The sequence below is a fragment of the Mustela putorius genome, unplaced genomic scaffold, assembly GCF_011764305.1.
Source record: "Mustela putorius furo isolate JIRA1106 unplaced genomic scaffold, ASM1176430v1.1 tig00003898_pilon_pilon_pilon, whole genome shotgun sequence".
In the NCBI taxonomy this organism is placed as follows: Eukaryota; Metazoa; Chordata; class Mammalia; order Carnivora; family Mustelidae; genus Mustela; species Mustela putorius.
In genome coordinates, this window is record NW_025422047.1 from 23,012,865 (window position 1) to 23,033,981 (window position 21,117).

The window sequence follows — 21,117 nt, forward strand, 5'->3', positions numbered from 1 at the left end:
ACAGCTCGGAATTGTTTTTCATCAGAATCCTAGGTTTGTTCCCCAATTCTTTATTTCTTCATCTTACTTTTCTTCTTTAATTTCTTTTTGTATTGCTTAAGTTTATCTTCAAATAAGTATTCTGACTGAGTGCAGGACCTACACATCCTGAGTCACTGTATGCTTGAAGATGTTTTATATATGCACTTGCCTCCATGCTTGATTGATATTTTATCTAGACCCAATATTTTGTGTCAAAGTCATTGGCCTGTGAAACTTTGAAGGTAATGCATTGTTGACTTCTAGCTTCCAGTGCTTCTCAGAAGAAGCCTCATGCAACTTTAGTTTCCATTCATATGTAGGTAAGCTGTGTTTTTCTCTGAAAATTTTTAAGACTTTTTTTCCCTCTTGAATCTTATCGTTTTGAGATTTTACAAAACATTTCTTCTGTTCTCTTCTATATTGTTCCTTTGTACCAGGGAATCTCTTTTTATTTAATAGCAGAGATATTCAGCTCACTGAAATTTTCTACTATTCTTCTGATTATTTTTTCACTTACATTTTCTACTGGAATTCTGATTAAGTAGATTAATCTATCTTCCACAACTTCTTAATGTTTTCATTTTCTCTTTTTTCTCTTTTATTTCATTATTTCTTTATGTCCATATTTTTTGCATGAAGTTCCTCAACTCTCTCTTCCAAATTAAAAATCAATTTTATAACAGTAATAAAAAGCAAACAGATACAGTGCTTACCTAGTAACAAACAAACAGACACAGTAGCTTACAGAATACTCACAACAACCCCAAGTGGTAGGTACTAACATAACCCCCTGTTTTACAGATGAAGAAAGTGAGGTAAAGGGAGCTTATGTAATTGTTCAACGTTGCACAGTTGCTGTTGTAAAATCTGGATCAAATCCAGAGATTGTGACCCCAAACTTTGTAATTCAAACAGTTATTCTATCCTGGTCTACTACTTGCCAGCAAAGAGGTTGGCAGAGATGGAGAGATCATTGCTCAAGAGATCAAGAAGACAGAGTCCCTCACTGTCTCACCACATCTTCTTGGAGGCTTGGCTGAAGTTTGGGGGTCAACGCCGTTCATGTGGAATGAGAAGACTGCCAGGTTGAAGTCTAGATTTGTAACTTCTGCCTTTTACGCCAGGAGGCTGAGAAAGGAACCATCACAATACTCCACAGTTTCTCTACTAGCATATTTGAAACATGTTGTATCCTGTTACATTCTCCTAAATGTTTTGCCTTACTTACTATCACCAGGCTAGACATAGTTGAGCACATGTTTACTCCACCTCTTTCTTTAATTTTTTTTTTCTTTTGAAATCCTCACTCAGACTTTCTAGGAAGCAGCCCTATTCTCTATGATAAGTTTTTCCTATATGTATTTTAGATTGCGGTTAACAACCCATCAGTTTTCTAGTTTTCAGACATTCTCCGAATTGTCCTGGACATTTCAGGCAGTCTTTCTTATTGCAAGAACTATTACAGATTTATTTATCTTTTGGATAGCTGTCTCGTCATTTTGGTGGTAGTGGTGGAGTAGGTAGGGGGATGGATGTACTCACTTCCTCATTTCCAAACAAAGGCATGGCAGTTTAAATTTATTCAATTCCTGAAATACTCATCCATTTTCTCCAAAAGACATTTTGGCCCATAGAATATAGAATTAATAAAAATATTTCCAGGAAGCCCATTTCTGACATTACTTCTAGGAGACAAGTAGAAAATTGTAGAAACCTTGCCAAAACCAGCTCATAAGCTCTTGGAGTACATACTCCAGTTGATTATAACTACTTCTACTGGATATAATGTCCAATTTTCAGAGTGTACTTTGGAATACAGAAATTTTATCATTCTACTTTTGAGTGAAGGGAAGCTAAACGTAGTATTTGGTTTAAAACATGATTGCATTTGGCAGCAGACATATAGTTAAATAAATATCATTTTTTAAAATATTTGGCCATTTTACAAATGGCATTATTAGTCTTTCTTAATTCAGGCAGCACTTGTAGAACTATGATTCATTCATTCCTTATATAAGGAAAAAAAATTCGGTAAATGAAAAGTCTGAACATCAACAACAATAAAAAACCAGTATGTGTCATTAAAATCCACACTGACTTTGACTTATTATTACTGGAACTTTCACCACAATCTGTGGCACATTTGTAATAAATTACATTTTCCTCAGCATGTCAAATACTTCAATTTAGTTTTGGCATTTAATCTACTGGAAAAGCCATTTACTTCTATTTCTATGTGTGCCCCTGAAGCCATAGACATCATCCTTTCAGTAACATTCCTTTGAATCCAAATTAAAGATATAGTTAAGCATATTTAGATGACTTCATTTGAAATGTTCTTAGAAGTTGTGCTAGGAATTATATTCAAACTTTATGGAGGGAGACCTTGGATGATAGTCGGGGATGGTAGCAGGTAACATAGATCTCTTTTTACCTGCATTAAGGATGCTGAGGAAATTTTTCACAAGTAGTCTTACTCAATGTTGACTGTACAAATTGGCCAAAGGAAGCTGTCACCCGAATTAATAGCTGAAATTTTGTTAAATGGGGAGCACATTGTTGTTGCTGCCTATTGCCGGATGCAGCTACTTTGACACTCAGGATTCTTTTTTTTTTTTTTTTTTTGCCAGATCCCAAATTGTAAGAGATGCCACAAGTTATGTCTTTCTATTGTTTTGCCTGTGTGGACCACAGATGATCTAGCCAACTAGAAATGAGAATGAATTGTCTGCTCCATTAATGGTCTCCGTTGGTTCAATGTCAATGACATTTAGGTTCAGGCACATTTGTCTCTTTTGTCCTCTGATCTCGCCATTTCTGGTGTTCAAAAGAGTAAGGCTTCAGCGTGAATAAAAACAGTGAGTCAAAACAGAAAGCGACCGCTGCAATAATCTTAATAACAAAAAATAATAACACTGTCTCTTTACACTTCATCTGTTTGCTCTGCTCTTTAAAATATGAACTTCTTACGGCTTCATTTCCCCAAATGTCACTCTTTAATCTTTTTTTATTCCTCATGTTAAAATAATATAATACCCAATATAGCAATCTTCATCACAGGATTTTTTTTATTATTATATTTTGCGGCCCTGTCAAAACCATTTCTTTAGTTCCTTTTCTCAGACTGATGGTGAGGAATTTTCTCTGCAGCAAAAAGATGGGTAGTTTAAAAACCTACACATAGAGTTAATTTCTATAACCATTAACCACATTTTGAATGGAGCTTCCTTAATATTCTATGATGATGTTTATGTTCTGTATGCATATTTCCTTTGCCTATTCTTGTGTATCACTCCCCTAGGCTTAGAATTACATTTTATTTTACCTAAGCCCATATGCTATTTTGTGCAGATGTTCACACCTATTCATTGTTTTCTCCATAAGTATTAATTCTTTATATCTGCACAGAAAGAACATGGGGGAATTGGAGAGAATTATTTCTTCCACTAATGGATTGCCTGCTTTTATGGGCATAAAATATTTGGGTAACCAAACAATTAGTCAGAACTAAAATCCCTTTTTGCCTTAATTTTAGTACTATAAATAGAATATCTGCCAGAATTCTGTTGGAAACACTTTTATCTTAAAGAATAAATACTGAGAAAGATGACTAGAAAAAACACAAATGTAATACTAATGTTAATAATGGCAATAAACATATTCATTGAAACTTGGGTAAGATAGGTGCTGCTTTTTATAGCAACCTTTGATTAATCATTATTTTTTTTTTCCTTTCCCACTGGAAAAGAAGAGGAGCAAGAGTGTAGAATACATTTTTTCCCCTAATGAGCCAATCTGAGAAAACAAATCTAAGAAAGCAAAATTATATGATTTCTTAAATCTTTGCAATCCAGAACTAAAAGAATGTCTACAACCATCCTACTGTGCCTACAGATTATTTGCTCCAACTCATCTGGGAGCCGGAGACAATTAGCAGTAATGCATATCTAGCACTGCTTACATGGTATAGATATGTTTATTTACTTATAGATTGGCTGATCAAAGCCTTGTTCCAGAAAGATTTTTAAGAACTTAAAAAGGCACAAAAGATGCAATTAGACAGTATAAATTAGGAGCAAAAGAACAAAGAAGAAAAAGACTTGAAACTTAAAATAGATTCATATATGAAGTTAAAAATTCATGAAAGAATCAACCATGTAGCTGATATTGGTAGGTATGTAGCAATTTCTGAGGATGATTAGTAGAGGTCTCTGGGAAAAAAAAAAATCCATTCTTTTCCCATATTGAAGTCGTGATGTCAAGAAACATTATCTGTTTGTAACTTAGAAATGTTGAATTCAAGTTTCAGTGTAACCACCCAAGGAAATAGAGAAAGTTATAAAGAAATTGGGAAAGCACAGAATTCTTTGTGTCTTTTAAAAAGGCTTATTCTTTTAAATCCTGAAATATATATTTTAATCCATTTGAGCAAATATTTTTAAGCATGCCAACACAAAGGATTATAATAAATAGGATTGTGTGTATGTGTGTGTGTATTTGGGGGGATGTACAAAAAGTAAGAAAGCCCCAAGGAATAATCAAGTAAAGTTCAAGAGGATATACTCCAAAATATTAACAGGTTTTCTCTTTGGGATATGCAATGACAGGTGGTGACTTTTAACTTTCTTTTTTTATAACTATTATGATTTTCTACAATGAAGATGCATTTATTTGTAACAAAAGATATGCAACAAATGTTTTTTCAAAATTAATGAAAAGTAAATAGCATGATCACAGTTTTGGCTTCAAGAAGATTAAGAATACATAATAGAGGTGAACCATGAGAGACTTGGACTCTAAAAAACAATCTGAGGGGTTTGAATTGGCGGGTGGGTGGGAGGTTGGGGTACCAGGTAGTGGGTATTCTAGAGGACACGGATTGCATGGAGCACTGGGTGTGGTGAAAAAATAATGAATACTGTTATGCCAAAAATAAATAAAAAATAAATTTAAAAAAAAACATAATAGACACAAATATATACACAAACACAGAATTATAAAAGAAGAAACACAGGATAGCATATACAAATAATACAAAATTTGCATATAATCTTATCATATTTTATCTTTAGGTCAACTCCGTTTGTTGAATATCAGGAGGCTTATTATTCTCACTTTATACTCAGATGTGTCCAATTACCTACTCAATTTTCCAACTTGGATGCCTCAGGCTTCAAGTATTTTACTGAACCCCTAACACTTGCCTTCCTTCCCAAACTGTTTTACCCAATCTTCGCCATCTAAATGGATGGTGACTCCATTGTGCCATTTTGGCAAATATTATGGAGTCATTCTTGACTCCTCTCTTTATTTTATTTACATTGTTACATTCAATCCACAAGGAAATCTCATTGGTTCTACCTTGAAAATATATCTGGATTTGTATCACTTTTTCACTACTTCCATTGTTATCACTTTCCCATAAGCCACTATCATCTCTGGCCAGAGTCATATAATATAATCCTTAAAGGTCCCCTTATTCAGATTTTGCTTGCCACAGTATAATCTCAACAGAGCAGACTGAGTGATCCTTTTAAATCTGATCCAAGTCAGATCATATCACTCCTCTACTTCAATGTGCCAAAAACCTCCAGGGGCTCCCATTTCATTCAGAGGGAAGAACAATGTCCTACAATGAACTACAAAACCCTTCAAGTTCTATTCTCTGCCCTCATTATTTCTCTGACCCTATCCTCTCCTCCTCTCTTCCTTACTCATTCCATCCTAGCCACACCTGACTCTTTATATTGAATGCCATAAGCCTCAGGGCCTTTGCTCTGGTTGCTTATTTTGCTGGGATTGTATTTTACCAGAAAGATATGTGGTGAATTCTTTTACTTCCTTCAAGACTTTGCTTAAATATCATCTTTGTAATAATAATAATCCCAGTTAAATCTCATCCTGTTTACCTTCCCTATCTTCTTTATTCAGTTCTATCTTTTAAAAATCATATTCATCAACTTGTAACATGCTACACAATTTACTTATTTACTTTGTATATTTTTAAATGCCTATGTATATGTCTTCTCCCCTTAAAAGGTAAGGGATTTGTTTTGCTTACCAGTACATTACAAGCATAGAGATGGTTCTTAATAAATAGTTATTGAATTTTATTATATAAACTAAGATTTTTATTTTTTTAAAAAATTTTTAAAGGTTTTGTTTATTTGACAGACAGAGATCACAAGTACGCTGAGAGGCATGCGGGGGATGGGGGGAAGCAGGCTCCCTGCCGAGCAGAGAGCCCGATGTGGGGCTTGATCCCAGGACCCTGAGATCATGACCTGAGCTGAAGGCAGAGTCTTTAACCCACTAAGCCACCCAGGCGCCCCTAAACTGAGATTTTTAAAGATTACATTCTTTTTCCCGTTCACGAGACAAAGTTGAATACATCATCTTGTTCTAAGTCCCTGCAACTTGTTAACTATTCTATGGGACTGTGGTTAGTGCCTTAAGAAGGGTACAAATCATGGAGAGGAAATTATGTTCAGTAGGATAAAGTCCAGAAATGCTCCATGAAGCATTTCATGACTGATCTTGCAGGATGGGCTGGATTCTAAGCTAAAGTGAGCAAAAAGGACATTCTAAGAAGAAGGACAAGGATGAGTAGAAACATAAATGGAGCTTCTCAGGAGATGTGGCTGAGGACTGGCTCATAGTCTAGATTGACCGTGAAGGACTTGGAAGAGTAATGGGAAATAAGGACACAAATGATCAGCTAAGACTTACTCCGGGGAGCCTTGAATGCTAGGGTGAAAACTTAGTATTTAATTTAGTAGTCACTGGGAAGACATTTGACATTTTCCAGCAAGGGGATGACATGATTAAAGATAGACTTTAGGAAGATTAATATGTCAGTTGAGAGTAGAATGCATTAGGGCTTGGAAAGGGTAGGTGAGGAGACAGTTAGAAAGATATTATAGTTGTCCAAGTAAGGAGTAATGAGGGCGTCTGTGAGGACCATGTAAGTGGGAGTGGAAAGAAGGGAAGTGATAAAGAAGACATTGTGAAGGCGGCAGAAGCAGAATGAATACAAATTGGCAAGTAATATAAGGGGTGCTAGACAAGTAGTCAAACATGGTGACAAAGGTTTTGAGCTAGAGTGACTGAGCAAACTGAATCAGAAGAAGCTAATTTGGGAAGATCTGATGTGTTCCTTTTCTAGATGTTCAGCTCCTAAAAAGCTCCGATTGGCAGGAAAGTAGCCCTATGTTTGACCTGGGAGGGTAGCAATCCAGGGATCCTTCTGTCCTCTTACTGACCTCTAGAGTGTCCCCTATGAATAGCAGAATGTCTCTTTCATGATTGTTTCCAAGCCCTGGGGCTCACTGGCTCCCCAAGGTGCAAATTTCACTTTCTGACACAGAGGGATCTCTTTCTCGGGGTTGTCTTTGGTTTAGGCTCTTTTCCCTACATCAAATGCTGCTGAACATATCAACTCCACACTCTTTTCCAAACCTTGTTTGTCCTTCAGGAATACAAGCTCCACCATAGTTGCCTCTTTCCCTGCCACTGCCTTTTATTACCTGGTTCCACCTCAACTAGGTCAGGACAATGCTACGAAAGTGCCTTAATCGCCACGATGATGGGAACTGAATTAATCCATAGCAGATGAACGAGGATAATGAAATCATTTTCTTTTCTCTCAATGGTCTGTGCAGCATCATCTCTTCTGATACACTTCAGCGTCTGACCTTTTAAACTGACAGGATGTTCACTGCTGAGGCTTTTTAAAGACATCTATCTCTCCACAGAAAAATGGAAGCCAGACATCCAAGACCGACTTATATTTGTCTGTGAATCAAGCTGTCATTTTTGTTCTGCCAGAGTCTGTTATCACGTCTGGACAAGTAATTATTCTCTAGGTTAGGTTCTTACAACCTTGAATTTTTAGGAAAGTCCTTGAGACTGAAAGCAGTCACTTTCGTGCAGCTACAGTTCATGCATATTAGTGAGTTATGCGGTGACTTGGCAGCTATTACTGCTATTAAGCATTTAGTCTATTAAGCACACAATTCTTTTAACTTCACAAGAGCTTCTAGCCTCCATCTGTTTCTCCTATTTATTAGGTTCCCTATATAGTTCTTCCACTGCATGTAGGCAACTGGCAGCCCATTCCTTGTAGAGCAGGTGGAAGCCAGGACGGTGAAGGACACGGTGGGGCGAGAACGATCCACACGCTTCTTTAGGGTCCCTGTATATTCTGGATGGAATCACGAAGTAGGAAAGAACAGCTTCCAGCACAGGACCTGCTTTTATGGAACACAAGGGAGCCTGTTACACATCGCTGAAGGAAGCATGGCCACGGCACAGTGAGGTGGCACTGGCAGAGGAGAGAAGGTCCTGGGCTCTTTTGCAGATGTCAGAAACACACTTTAATGCCTGGAATGTGCAATCCAATTCGAAATTATATAGCTCAGCTAGGTCACTAAGCATTCCAAATCAACTCAGAATTCGAAGGTTTTCAATGAAAACCTTGGGTCATATTTCAGGGGGAGAAAATCCTCAGTGAGAGATTAAATAATTATATAAAGAGACCAGTCCCTCCTAGAATTCTCTCTAAGACAGAATTGCTAGAATGAAATTCTCATTACCTACCACTTTTTGGAAGAGGAACCATTTACGAGCAGTTGGACAGTGGGTCAGTTACAGATATACACTTTGAATTTAAGTTTGGTAGTTTGACGAAGATCTTTCGACTGTATTTTGAAAAGGTCTTTTTCCTTTGTCATGCTCATTTATCTTTAGAAAGTCACATTTGTGGGCAGAAACTCAACTCGACCTGTTCCTGCTCCCCAACCCCAATCACCTTGCTTCTGAGGCTGTCAGGATAAGTAGAATCTGGCACATTGTCCAGAGTTTTAATCTTTAAATAGCATTAATGATATAAAATCATAGCTCAGCACCTAAAATAAAGATTGTAGAGGACAGGAGGATTGAGTAAGATCAGGAGCTCAGTCTATATTGCAGATTGATGGAGGAAAAAAAGGAAAGCTTGCTTTCCAACCTTCAAAGAATGACAGGACAGGCACAGGAGCATAGATTCTAATGCACATCTTCATTTCCAAATGATAATGTGACCCTGGCCACTCTCCTTCTCTTCATATTACAGGATGAATGACAGTCATTTCCTCTGCTGTCATTTATGCATGAATGGTCCAGAGAATCTTGGTATTATTAGGTAAAACAGTAGTAAAACAAAGTATGCCTAGCACTAGTTTTTCCCCTACAAATATTAGAAAGATGCTATAGTTGAGGAAATCAAATTGCTCCTGAGAATTCTACTTCCTCACCTAAAAGCTAATTCTCTTGTAGGCCCTGGAATTAGATATCTATTTTTTATGGGGGTATCCTTAGCTGGATACTTTGAACAAAACAAAGTAGTATGAAGTTCCCAATGCATTAAAAATTAGCATGAGGGGCGCCTGGGTGGCTCAGTGGGTAAAAGCCTCTGCCTTCGGCTCAGGACATGATCCCAGGGTCCTGGGATAGAGCCCTGCATTGGGCTCTCTGCTCAGCAGGGAGCCTGTTTCCTCCTCTCTCTCTCTCTCTCTGCCTGCTTCTCTGCCTACTTGTGATCTGTGTCTGTCAAATAAATAAATAAATAAATAAATCTTTAAAAAAATTTAGCATGAAACATGATGACCATTACAGTGTCCTTACATATACACTTACTTGATGGCAACCACTGAATGATGTCATTGGGACACAGGTACGCGCTTATCAACAGCTCCTGGTCCCCAAGGAGGCATCACTTGTGCATCTCTGCTCTGACTCCAACCTCTTTCATTTAAGATAACAGCAAGGACCACTGCCCCCCTCAGTAGTTTTATACTGAGTCCTTGAACTTCTAGAAAAGTGACTGTCAAGGCTTTGCCATTTGTTGGCAGACCAACCGCTAAGTTTGCACTGTTGAGGGACCCTCATTATTTCTCACGAGTAATTATTGTCTGACCAATACATCCAACAGAAACAACCAGGAAATTCCAAGAGCAAACCTTTTTCTGTTCCATGTGATCTGAATGATTTGAGAGCTGCAACAATACGAGAAAAGAGATGGTTTTCAGTTGCTTTTTAGGTTTAAATTGTATAACACCAAAAAAAAAAAAAGTTTCTTCTTAATCTTCCTATTTTGTAAGCCCATAGCTGAAGTTTTCTAAATATTGGACTCCCAAGGCCTTAATTATTCAGAAAGAAAATTCAATTTCTTTAGGAAATTATCTCCCTCTTGCTTGTAGGAACCTGAGCTTTGCCAAACAGAAACAATAAATAGGAAATAGTGTGTCTTTTGAAGCAATTGGAAAAGCCAGAATGCCATCTTTCAACTTGCAATGTACATTACCAAATGGGGACTATTTTCTATAAAACATTAAAGGATCTTTTTCCATGTGTTACTTGGCTTAGTGCTTGGGGGGAAAAAAAAAAGAATCATTGTACTTAGAAAAAAAAAAGTGCATTAATTGAACTCCACAGCATGTCTAATCCAATCCTCAGGAAAATGCTCTATCTTTGCAACATGGGCTGGGGAGTGCCACAGTTACATATAAGGTGGGTGTAAACAAATGAGCATGCATCTTGAGATACCATCTATTGTTTGGCACCACAGCAAGAACGAAATGGTGAAATAAGCTTCAGGACAGATCCTCTAATAGGCAACTTCAAAAAATATTTTTTCAGTTAAAGCTGTTTTCAGAAAACTGGAGGCACAGAGTAAATGTTATTTCAAGGTTGATATGCTTGAGTTCTACTCTCAGTTTCGGCACTGTTTTCTTTCTTTCAAAAATTCTTTCCCCGAAATATGGAAATGTCTAGAATGCAGTTGTCTCAGGACATAGGCAAACCTGACACATCCACTCTGTTTTGTGAAGTCTGAGGCAGGTACCCTGTGCCTGTAGTGGGATATCCTCGAAAGATGTTTCTCTGAGCTGCCTAGATTCAAAGAACTTATTTTATCATATATCACTGACTTTTACCTAAAGCTGTCTACTCCAGTGGCTGTTACCTAAGCCTATTGTGTAACCACCGCCCTTGGTTTGCGGAAGGACATGTCTGTCTTTGCTCTTGATCATACCATCTGCCACAGAAGGAAAATTTCCAGGCCAGTAATTACATTTTGCAACATCCACATTTTTACCATTCCCACTATGGAGCAGGCAGAGAGCTATTGTTATCCCATAGGGATGACTGTTTACAAATCTGTCCCGTCCCTTGAAGATGGTTCTCTTGGCAGGTGGTGGCTGCGGAGAGAGGATGACATTTGGGATTTCCCTATTTTCCTAGGCAGCGCCTGGTTCAGAAGGGCCAGGGAAGTTCTAGGCTTTGAAGCGTGGTGGCTGATTCTACCACAGTAGACAACCCAGCAGTGCCCCGCAAGCAACCGGTACAGAAACGCCCTTCTGCTCTTTTCCAGCAGGGGCCGCTGTGCTGAAGGGATGACTCCTGAGGGGAGCTAAAGGCATTCCGGGATAGTGCTGCTCTGAAAGCAGAAATCCTCCAGAATGCCACCCCTGTGATCTAAAACCGAGCTCCAGATAAATAGCTCCACTCCAATCAAGTCAGAGGAAGTCCGTCAACAACTCTCTTTCCATGACACGACACTGGGGGATTTTATAGTAAGTCATAATTCAGTCCTTCATTAGAGGAAGAAAAAATGTAAATTAAAAATACCTCAGCCAAGCCATTCCCAGCAGCAATAACAGAAATCTCTGCTGGCTAAACAAGAGGCCGCCAGACTGCTATCAGAACCTCTCTGTTTGCTATCATTTTAGACTGCAATTAATTTAAAATTTTTACTTCCAAAGTAAAGTGAGGGAATACAATAATCCCAATTTACTTTTTTAAATAAAAAGCTTAAGTGGAAAGGGTCCATGGGGAAAGCTCAACCTAGGCCAAGGTAATTCTCATCATGAGGAGAACCTCCTGTTTAAAATGCAGAGTCACAGGACATCCTGGCCTTTCTTCCCATAATGCTTCCTTGGGGCTTAAGAGAATTCTTTTATCTCCCCCCCCCCTTTTCCTTTTTGGTTTTTAAAAAAAAGTAAAGTTGGACTTGCAAACACTAGCGGTAATTGCCTTAAAAAAGCAATTCTAAAGAATTGGGAGGCCCTGCTGAAAGAATGTTCTCTAAAAGCTATAGGGAGCAAAGGGATTAAGAAGCAGATCATAAAGCAAATGTATCCAACATATAAAGCATCCGGAAAGGATCTGAATTTCCTTCCATAAGCAATAGGCCAGATCAGTTGCAGAGGGGACAGGATTGGGGAATTCAGCATGCCCAGAAATGGGGGCAGCGGCTGAAGCATGTGGTCTTAGGAGCCTTGTTCAAAAAGGTGGTTTGGGTAAGAAAGAATGGATCCTGGGTTACAGAGGACATCCCAAAAGGTACTGAATTAACGTGGGGCTCTACCCTCTGGGATAACTCAAGAGAGCAAAACAGGGTCCTTGTCCGTAGCCCCAGGACTAGAATTAGAGTAGCAGGCAAGTTCTTCAGGGCCATTTCTGGGCACAGTGGGATGATGGATGGACAGAGCTAATAAAAGTCGGTGCAAGATGGAGGCATTGTCAGAGGAACAATTTCTCCAGTGATATCCTAATGCCCAAACCAAATGGATAGAAGACTTCTTTGAATGTTTTGGGGATGATGACAATCACATCTCTTGTTTCTATGACGACACAGATTTCTGTTTCTCTTCCCATCCATCCCTCTACCGCTTCGTCTCTTTTACTTTCTCTCGATGTACCCCCTTGACTCAGTGCTCCCAAGGGATCCTCTGTGGCCCTCTTTCCGTCACACATGTTCCACTCCTCTGTAAGTTTGCCAGCAAATAATAAATACTCCAACATCAAATCCCATCCTCCCACAACTTCCAAAAACCCTGCAGTTACGTAACCAAGTGCCTGCCAGAAATCTTCACTTGCATTTCCTAAAGGCACTTGAAATTAAAGATCATCATGTCTAAAATTAAACTTGAACTCTTCAGCCTACCGCTATTCTTCCACGACAAATTTACCTTTCTCCTCTATTGTTCTTCTCTGTACTCACATTGCCATCTGCTATGGTATAAACTGTTTCCTCCAAAATTCAGACGGTGAAGCTCTGATCCCCCCAAGCAGTGGTGGACGGAGATGGGGCCGTTGGGTGGTACTTTGGCTTAGGTGAGGTCAAGAACACTGACTCCCATAATGGGATTAGTGCCTTTCAAAGAAGAGAATCCAGGGAGCTGCCTTCTCTCTCCCCCTGTACAAAACAAAGTTACATTTTTCTTACCATGTGGGCATAGTAAGATGGTGACCACCAGCAAGCCAACAGAAGAAACGTCACAATAGGCCCTTCCTCGAAGATCCTTTATGTTCGATTTCTCAGCTTCTGAAACTGTGAGAAATAAAGGTCTGTTGCTTACATCTTCCCATCGGTGTATGCTGTTACAGCAGCCTGAGCTAAGACCCTCTTTATCCAGTCATCCGAGACAGAGACCAAACGATAATTCCAGTCCCTTTCTTCTCACTTGCCTTCCATATCTAATCACCTTTGATATTCTCATCCACTGTATTTTTCTCTGACTTTCAAATTCATCCTTTGTTTCTCTAATCCTACTGACTTTCCTCTAATGCCGGCTGCACTATATCTTATCTGGACTATTTTAATAGTCTCACTTATGGTCTCTGTGCTTTTAGACTGTCCACCTCAATACTCCCATCTCCATACCTCTCAGTTTTCTAGAGTGGTACCATAGGGACCCTTCTAAAATGGATCCTTTTAGATTGTCCACCTCAATACTCCCATCTCCACACCTCTCAGTTCTCTAGAGTGGTACTATAGGGATCCTTCCAAAATACATATTTGACCATGCCATGTACCTGTAGAAAACTCTAATGCTTACCAATAGCTTTAGGGTAAAATCTAAGCAATTCAGTTTCTTTCTTTCTTTCTTTTTTTTTTTTTTTGTCTTCCAAACCATTCTGCTTGTCATGAATTTACAAGTACTTCCATGGCATGAATATATAGACTCCCTCTCTAGAATGGGCGATTAACATTTGCAGTGTGGTTTAACTGGTTTGTCTCAATGAGTTGTGAGTTATGTTAAAAGTTTCCTGCCTACAGCAAATGATGTATACCAAGTTTTCTCTCTCTCTTTTTTAAAAGATTTTATTTATTTATTTGACAGAGAGAGATACAGTGAGAGAAGGAGCACGGCAGAGGGAGTGGGAGAGGGAAAAGCAAGCTTCCCACTGAGCAGGGATCCCAATGCGGGCCTTGATCCCAGGAACCTGGGATCATGACCTGAGCAGAAGGCAGATGCATTAACAACTGAGCCACCCAGGCACCCTGATATATTGCAAGTTTTCAAAAGATTTTCTTTCTCTAAAAGAGTAAAGAGAGTAGATACAACATGTATCTCAGTAGAGAATGTATTAATAATCGTTACTTTAGAATATGTTATATATTGTTGCTGCTTTTTATGTGCTTGACTTTTGTTTTTTTGTTTTTTGAGTTTTTTTGTTTTTTGAAATACAATTGACATACAATATTACATTGGTTTCAGGTGTACAGCATAGAGATTGGATAACTCTATAGGTTATGCTAAGCTCACCACAGTGTAACTATCCTCTGTCATATGTCCAACACTATTACATTACCATTGACTATATTCCCTAGACTCTATCTTTCATCCCCAGGACTTTTTCATTCCGTAACTAGAAGCTTATACCTGCCACTCTCCCATTGCGTTTTATTTTAAAAGACTTAATTGTCTCATCACCACTTTTCAATTTCATCTCCCACTATATTCCCCTAACGCATCATACTCTTTAATATCTTGCTGGCTACTTGTGTTCCTTCCTTCACTTAAAATTCACAAAATTATCCCGACAAATTAATGTCAGTATTTCAAAAGGCAGCTCAAATGTCAACTTCTCTGTAAAGCATTTTTCTAACACCTGTTACTATACTGTTCCATGTTTATAAGACATCTTTTATTTTGAATCAGTATTCCACTACATTTAATTATTTTGAATGCAGTTTTAATAGATGCTGCCCACGAGTTCTGATATGTAATTCTTATTAATTTTATTATGGTTTCCTCTTGAACTCATTGCTTTCTACAAGAATACTTCCAATTTCTAGACAGAAAAAAGATTCCCCCTTTTAGTTGTTGATTTCTAATTTAATTGCATTGTAATTAATACATTCTATATGTTATTGATTACTTAAATATGCTAGGACTTCTTTGATTTATCACTTGGTACAATTTGTAAATACTTTATGCAAGCTTCAAAACACTGTATGTTCTTTATTACTTGAGCATATAAGTAACTATTAATTTAAGTTCATGAATTTTTTTTATATGTATGATCAACAGGTTTCTGATAGAAATGTGTTCAAATCTCCTTTTCGTTTCCATGAGCTGGTTTTATATATTTTATATATTTTGACCCTGTGATATTAGATGCATAAAAATTTGTGCTATTGATATCCTGGGATATACTTGAATTGTTTATTTTATTGGGCAATGTCTTATCTTTTTTATTAAATTTTTTTTTTACTTTGGTGTATTTTGTAGTAACAGCTTGTATATTTTGGGTGGAGGAAAAACGATATATATGTGTGTGCTTTTTCCAAACTGTATGTGTGTTGTGTGTGTTTGGGCTATTTTTTTTTTTTTCTGGTTAGTGTTTTACAGTATATATTACCTCTTAATTTTCAAACTTTTTGTGCATTATAAAAAATTATGGGAAGCAAATACCTAATAATATATTATGCCTTTGAATAGGTGAATTTTATCCACTTACATTTATTTTTATTATACCGTGATTTACTGTTAGGTATTTACTATTTTTCAGAACTGGCTTGTACCAGCACAAAAGAATTGACTTCACATCTCTGTGCAGCTGTTCTTTCAGAAGCATCACAGTAGTAGCTTAAAATCAGTCTTGGTAGGGTTATTTACACCACAGAAATTGGCAAATTCTACAAATCAGAGCTTTATATTTTTAAGATGAAAATCACTGTTAAACATTTTCTAGCACACTATTGAATGTATTTGCTATGGCATCATTATATGTTGTGTTCTTTTTATACCAATCTTCTTTTCCTGTTCACTTTTACTCTCACCTTCCATTCTATTGAGAAAGTTTTAATATTTCCTTTGAAGTCATTTTGTTTTTTTTCTCTGGATTTAAGGGTTTTTTAAGTTCATATTTTTTAGGGATCTATTTATTTTAGAGAGAGTGAGTGTGTGTGTGTGTGTGTGTGTGTGTGAGTGGAGAGAGGGGCAAAGGAAGAGGGAGAGAGAGAATCCTCAAGCAGACTCTCTGCTGAGTATGGATCCCAACTTGGGGCTCAATCAATCCCAGGACCCTGAGAATATGATCTGAGCTGAAATCAAGAGTTGTCTGCTTAACCAACTGAGCCATCCAGGTTCACCTTGAGTTCATTTTTAGGAGAGGTTTTTAATCATCTGTGTGTGTTATTGTTATTGTTATTTTGATATTTGGTTTTAGATCTCTTTTACATTTCCTTTTTCATACCTGTTCACATCCAGATATCCTGTGGTTGCCTCCAACCTGACCTGGCATTCCTATAGTTCATATCCAGGTCTCAAAGCGGTTTTTCAGAGTTCCTTCCCTGTAATGATATTTAGGTTATCACAGGTGAGATTATTTGCTCATTATTTCATTTGGTGGAGAAAATATTTTTTAAATATTTTTTTTCTGACCAAAAACTAATACATGTTTATCACCAGAATTTAGGAATATATTAAGAAGAAACAAAAAACTCAAGTCTCACCATGTAGATATAACTATTTCTAACTATATTTTAATAAGTTTGTGATCATAGCCTACCATTTATAAAAGTTTGTATTTGATGTTTCAACTTATGTTACTCTGCAGGCACTACTTGAGACATATAATCTTTCTTTAAAAAATAATTTTAAGGTATGTATAACATTACAAGGTAAAGACCCCATAATTTAAAGAGCTATTTGATTATTGTTAGGTATTCAGGTCACTTCATTTTTTGTTTGGCTATTAAAAAATATTCTAACAGCATTATCAACAATACCCAAGCTATGGAGAGAGACCAAATGTCCATTGACTGATGTATGGATAAAGAAGATGTGAAATATATATATATATATATATATATATATATATGAAATACACACACACACACACAGGAATATTACTCAGTCATTCAAAAAAAGAAATAAGTCAGTCAGAGAAAGACAAATACCATGTGATTTCACTCATATGTAGAATCTAAGAAAGAAAACAAATGAACATATGGCAAGGGGGGAAAGAAAAAAAGGAGAGAGGGAAACAAGTCCTAAGAGACTCTTAACAACAGAGAACAAAGAGGGTTGATGGAAGGTTGAGAGGGATGGGCTAGATGGCTGATGGGCATTAAGGAGGGCACTTGTGATAAGCACTAGGTGTTGTATGTAAGTGATGAATCACTGAATTCTACTCCATAAACCAATATTGTACTATATGCTAACTAATTAAAATTTAAAAAAGGATTGTCCCTTACAGTACATAATTATATATCACATATCCTTAAAAATTATTTTTTAGGTGAAATAACTATTTCAAAGATATGAACTTTTTTTTAAAGATTTATTTATTTATTTATTTATTTGAGAGAGAGAAAGCGAGCACATGAGCAGGGGGAGGCGCAAAAGGAAAGGGAGAGGGAAATTCAAGCAGGGTCCATGCTAAGCATGGAGCCCCATGTGGGGATCATTCTTAACACCCTGAGATCACAACCTGAACCAGAAGCTTAACCGACTGCACCACCCAGGTGCCCCAAAGATGTGAACTTTTAAAAAACATCTTTATCATATTGTCACATTTCCCCATAGAAAGATTATATTAATATAGATTCTAATCAATACTATAGGCAAATGCCAGGGCAAATGTATTTTATATCTTATCCCCAGTACTACTGAATTCAATATTGTTTATCCTCTTCTATTTTTCTTACCGTGTGGATTAGAAGATGCAATGAAAAGAAATCAAAGTGTTCAGGAAACATTGAAATACTGATGTGATTAGATGGATATTCTTTGGATTTTATCTTAAAGAAAACTAATTCTTCTAACCCTGTCACTTCCTGTGTTCTCTTAAAAAATGTGGAGAAGCACATTAGATACCATTAGATGAGAGCTGAATGCATACAATTTCCTAAGAGCAAGGAACACTTGATAATACAACTAATTTATAGCCCCATCCCCTCATCCTTGCCAGGGGCTACACAGACCACTATTGAAACCAAGCATTTCCTAGACCTGGGGACATGTCAATATACTATATCAAATACTGTAGTAGATATTTTTATTTCTAAACAGTAATGGAGGGGCACCTGGGTGGCTCAGTCATTAAGTGTCTGACTTCGGCTCAGGTCATGATCCCAGGGTCCTGGGATTGAGCCCCACATCAGGCTCCCTCCTCAGCGGGAGCTTGCTTCCTCCTCTCCCCCTGCCCCCTGCCTGTGTTGTGTCTCTCTCTGTCAAATAAATAATAAATTTTAAAAAAATAATAAGCAGTAATGGATAGAGTTAATGATACAAATAACATTACTACTTGATTTTGATCAAGAATTTTAACAAACATGAGACATTCTTCCTTTTCCTTACAAGTATTATTTTTTTTCTATTGATAAGGAAAAATCTTGAATAATTGTCCAGTGCAGTTTCCCATACTACACTGTAAGGTTAGTCTTCCATTTTCTGTTCTCAGTATAAATAGCAATCTTATTTCATTTCATTATCTTTTAAACCATTTTAAGATGATCTGTGTGTAGTTACTGGATGAACCATTTGGATTAACCCAATTCAATACCACAACTGATTCAGCTTAACTGTACTTTATAGAATGGACATAGTCAGTCAGTTGTTTTAGAATAGTGCAAAGACAATTAAGTTACCTTAGCTATTTAATTTCCAGATTGAATGACAAAAGTTATGGGACACTTGGCTGGCTCAGTTGGGAAAGCACGTGACTCTTGATCTTCCAGTCATAAGTGTGAGCCCAATGCTGGGTGTAGGGATTACTAAAAAATAGACTTAAAAAAAAAAACAAAATCTAAAATTTACAGATTACTCTGTTTCTTTAAAATCTGATTAACAAACTATATCTTCTCCTGTTTCTCTTTTGAATTATTTAAAAATCCTCACTGAAAATGTTTAGCAATAAAGATTAAACTTGGCCACTACATTCAAGGAGTATTTGACTAGCTGTAAATATAATGGAATTACCACTTTCTAGATATACATGCAATTAGTAAAAGGAAAAAATTTTTAAAAATTTGCATTTTTCAGAAATTTGGACCGTTAATAAAAAAAAAAAAGCCATACCATAGACTTCTATAATCAATTTCCTTCTATGCTAAAGATAAAAACAAGATTAAGTTTAAAAAGTATGCTCTAGTGATTCATTATTAAGAATGAAATAGATATAATACATACATACAGACTTCTACAACCTATTTAATACTTACAGAACACTTGTAGAAATGAAAGTTGTTCGTTCATGAGTCAGGGGCCTATCTACTTTACCTAGTTAAGCAAAATGTGAAGAGATTATGTCTTCCATGAATTTTCATGAAATTCCTCCTCTCTAAAACAAAACAAAACAAACAAAAAGGCAATTCGTGTCTTGATTATTTGTTTGGTGGCAAGAAGAGAAGGGCTTTGGGATGCTTAAGCATATCGTCAATAAAGAATACCACCTTTGGATGAAAGGAGCACCTATTTTATACAAGTTGTAAAAGAAGATTATATAATTACTAAGAATAGTAATTATTCCCCTAAAGACTTGTTTGTTTGTTTTTAAAGCTAAGGAAATCGATCAATTTCAGACTTGTATCTGTTTTAAGATACAGAGTCAAATAGGTTCACTCATTTTCAAATTACAGAAAAGGTGAAAAATATTTTGTCCTTTTCTTTTAAATCTATTTTTTATGTGCTAGTTTAACACGGCACATTAAAATTTTATATAACACTTGTGACAAGATTATCATCTTTAGCAAAGCAGGAAAATAAACTTAGGTTTAAGGTTTAACTTCTTCATGGGTTATCAGAACCTCAGCAGGAACTGGACTCTTCTCTAGCTTGGTCTGGGACAAACATGGCTACTCCAAACATCACCTGCTTTTCCTCACCTTTTGTGTTAAGACTCAGGAAAGCATATGGCTAAAATAGTAAAACTTACCACAATCTTTACAGCCTCTACCTGTCTTGGGACCTATGCTGTGCATCAAGTTTTTCGGATTCGGGAATAAAAGCAGAAGATAAAATAAAGGGTAGAATATAGGGAGAACTGAATTCATTGTTTTCCACAAGGGTGAAGTTCAGGATTAATGTGAAGACCAAAGGAGCATCTCTTGTCAATTTTAGGTGCCTTCCATGGATATTCTCATATCCACTGACATCCCCAAACCGGTGCATGGAGTAAGTGGTAACTTCCACAACATTGGCCCTTCCCACATGCCAGGAAAGCAACTATAACCCTCTTCCCATTTCCCACTTTCAGATTTTACTGTCATTTCTCCTTTGTCATTCCATATTATTAGACCTCAGGAAAAGCAAATGAATACACAAACTCCTCCACTCAAACAGGTCAAAGCGTCCTTGTACAGACAACGTAAACCATTCTTAATTTGATGTTAACAGTAACCTGTCAGACAGGGATGACCTCAAATATAGTCCCCCTGTTGGTGGGCATAATTAAAACAAAGAGTTCAAATTTTACAATGCTCATGTTTTCTTGTAGCAATACTCTTCTTACTATCATGAAATCCCTACTTAATTTATGGGCTTCTCTCAGCCTCGACATTTCCTTAAAAGAATTCTTTTAACGTTCAAAATCACAGTGAGCTGGATTAGTCTGCTTCTAGCTCTGATTCCCCAAGGGAGACGAAATGGGTCTTCTGATTAATGTTTTGTTTGGGAGTATATCACTTACCTGAAACAGAAAGGCTTGTTGCAGAATTGAAATGTCTTTGATGTAGGCTGTTTACTGTCATGTTCACACTTTCCCAAGAGACTCCAAAGTGGGTCTGCTACTGATGGTTGCTTCATTCACTAAGGAGAGACC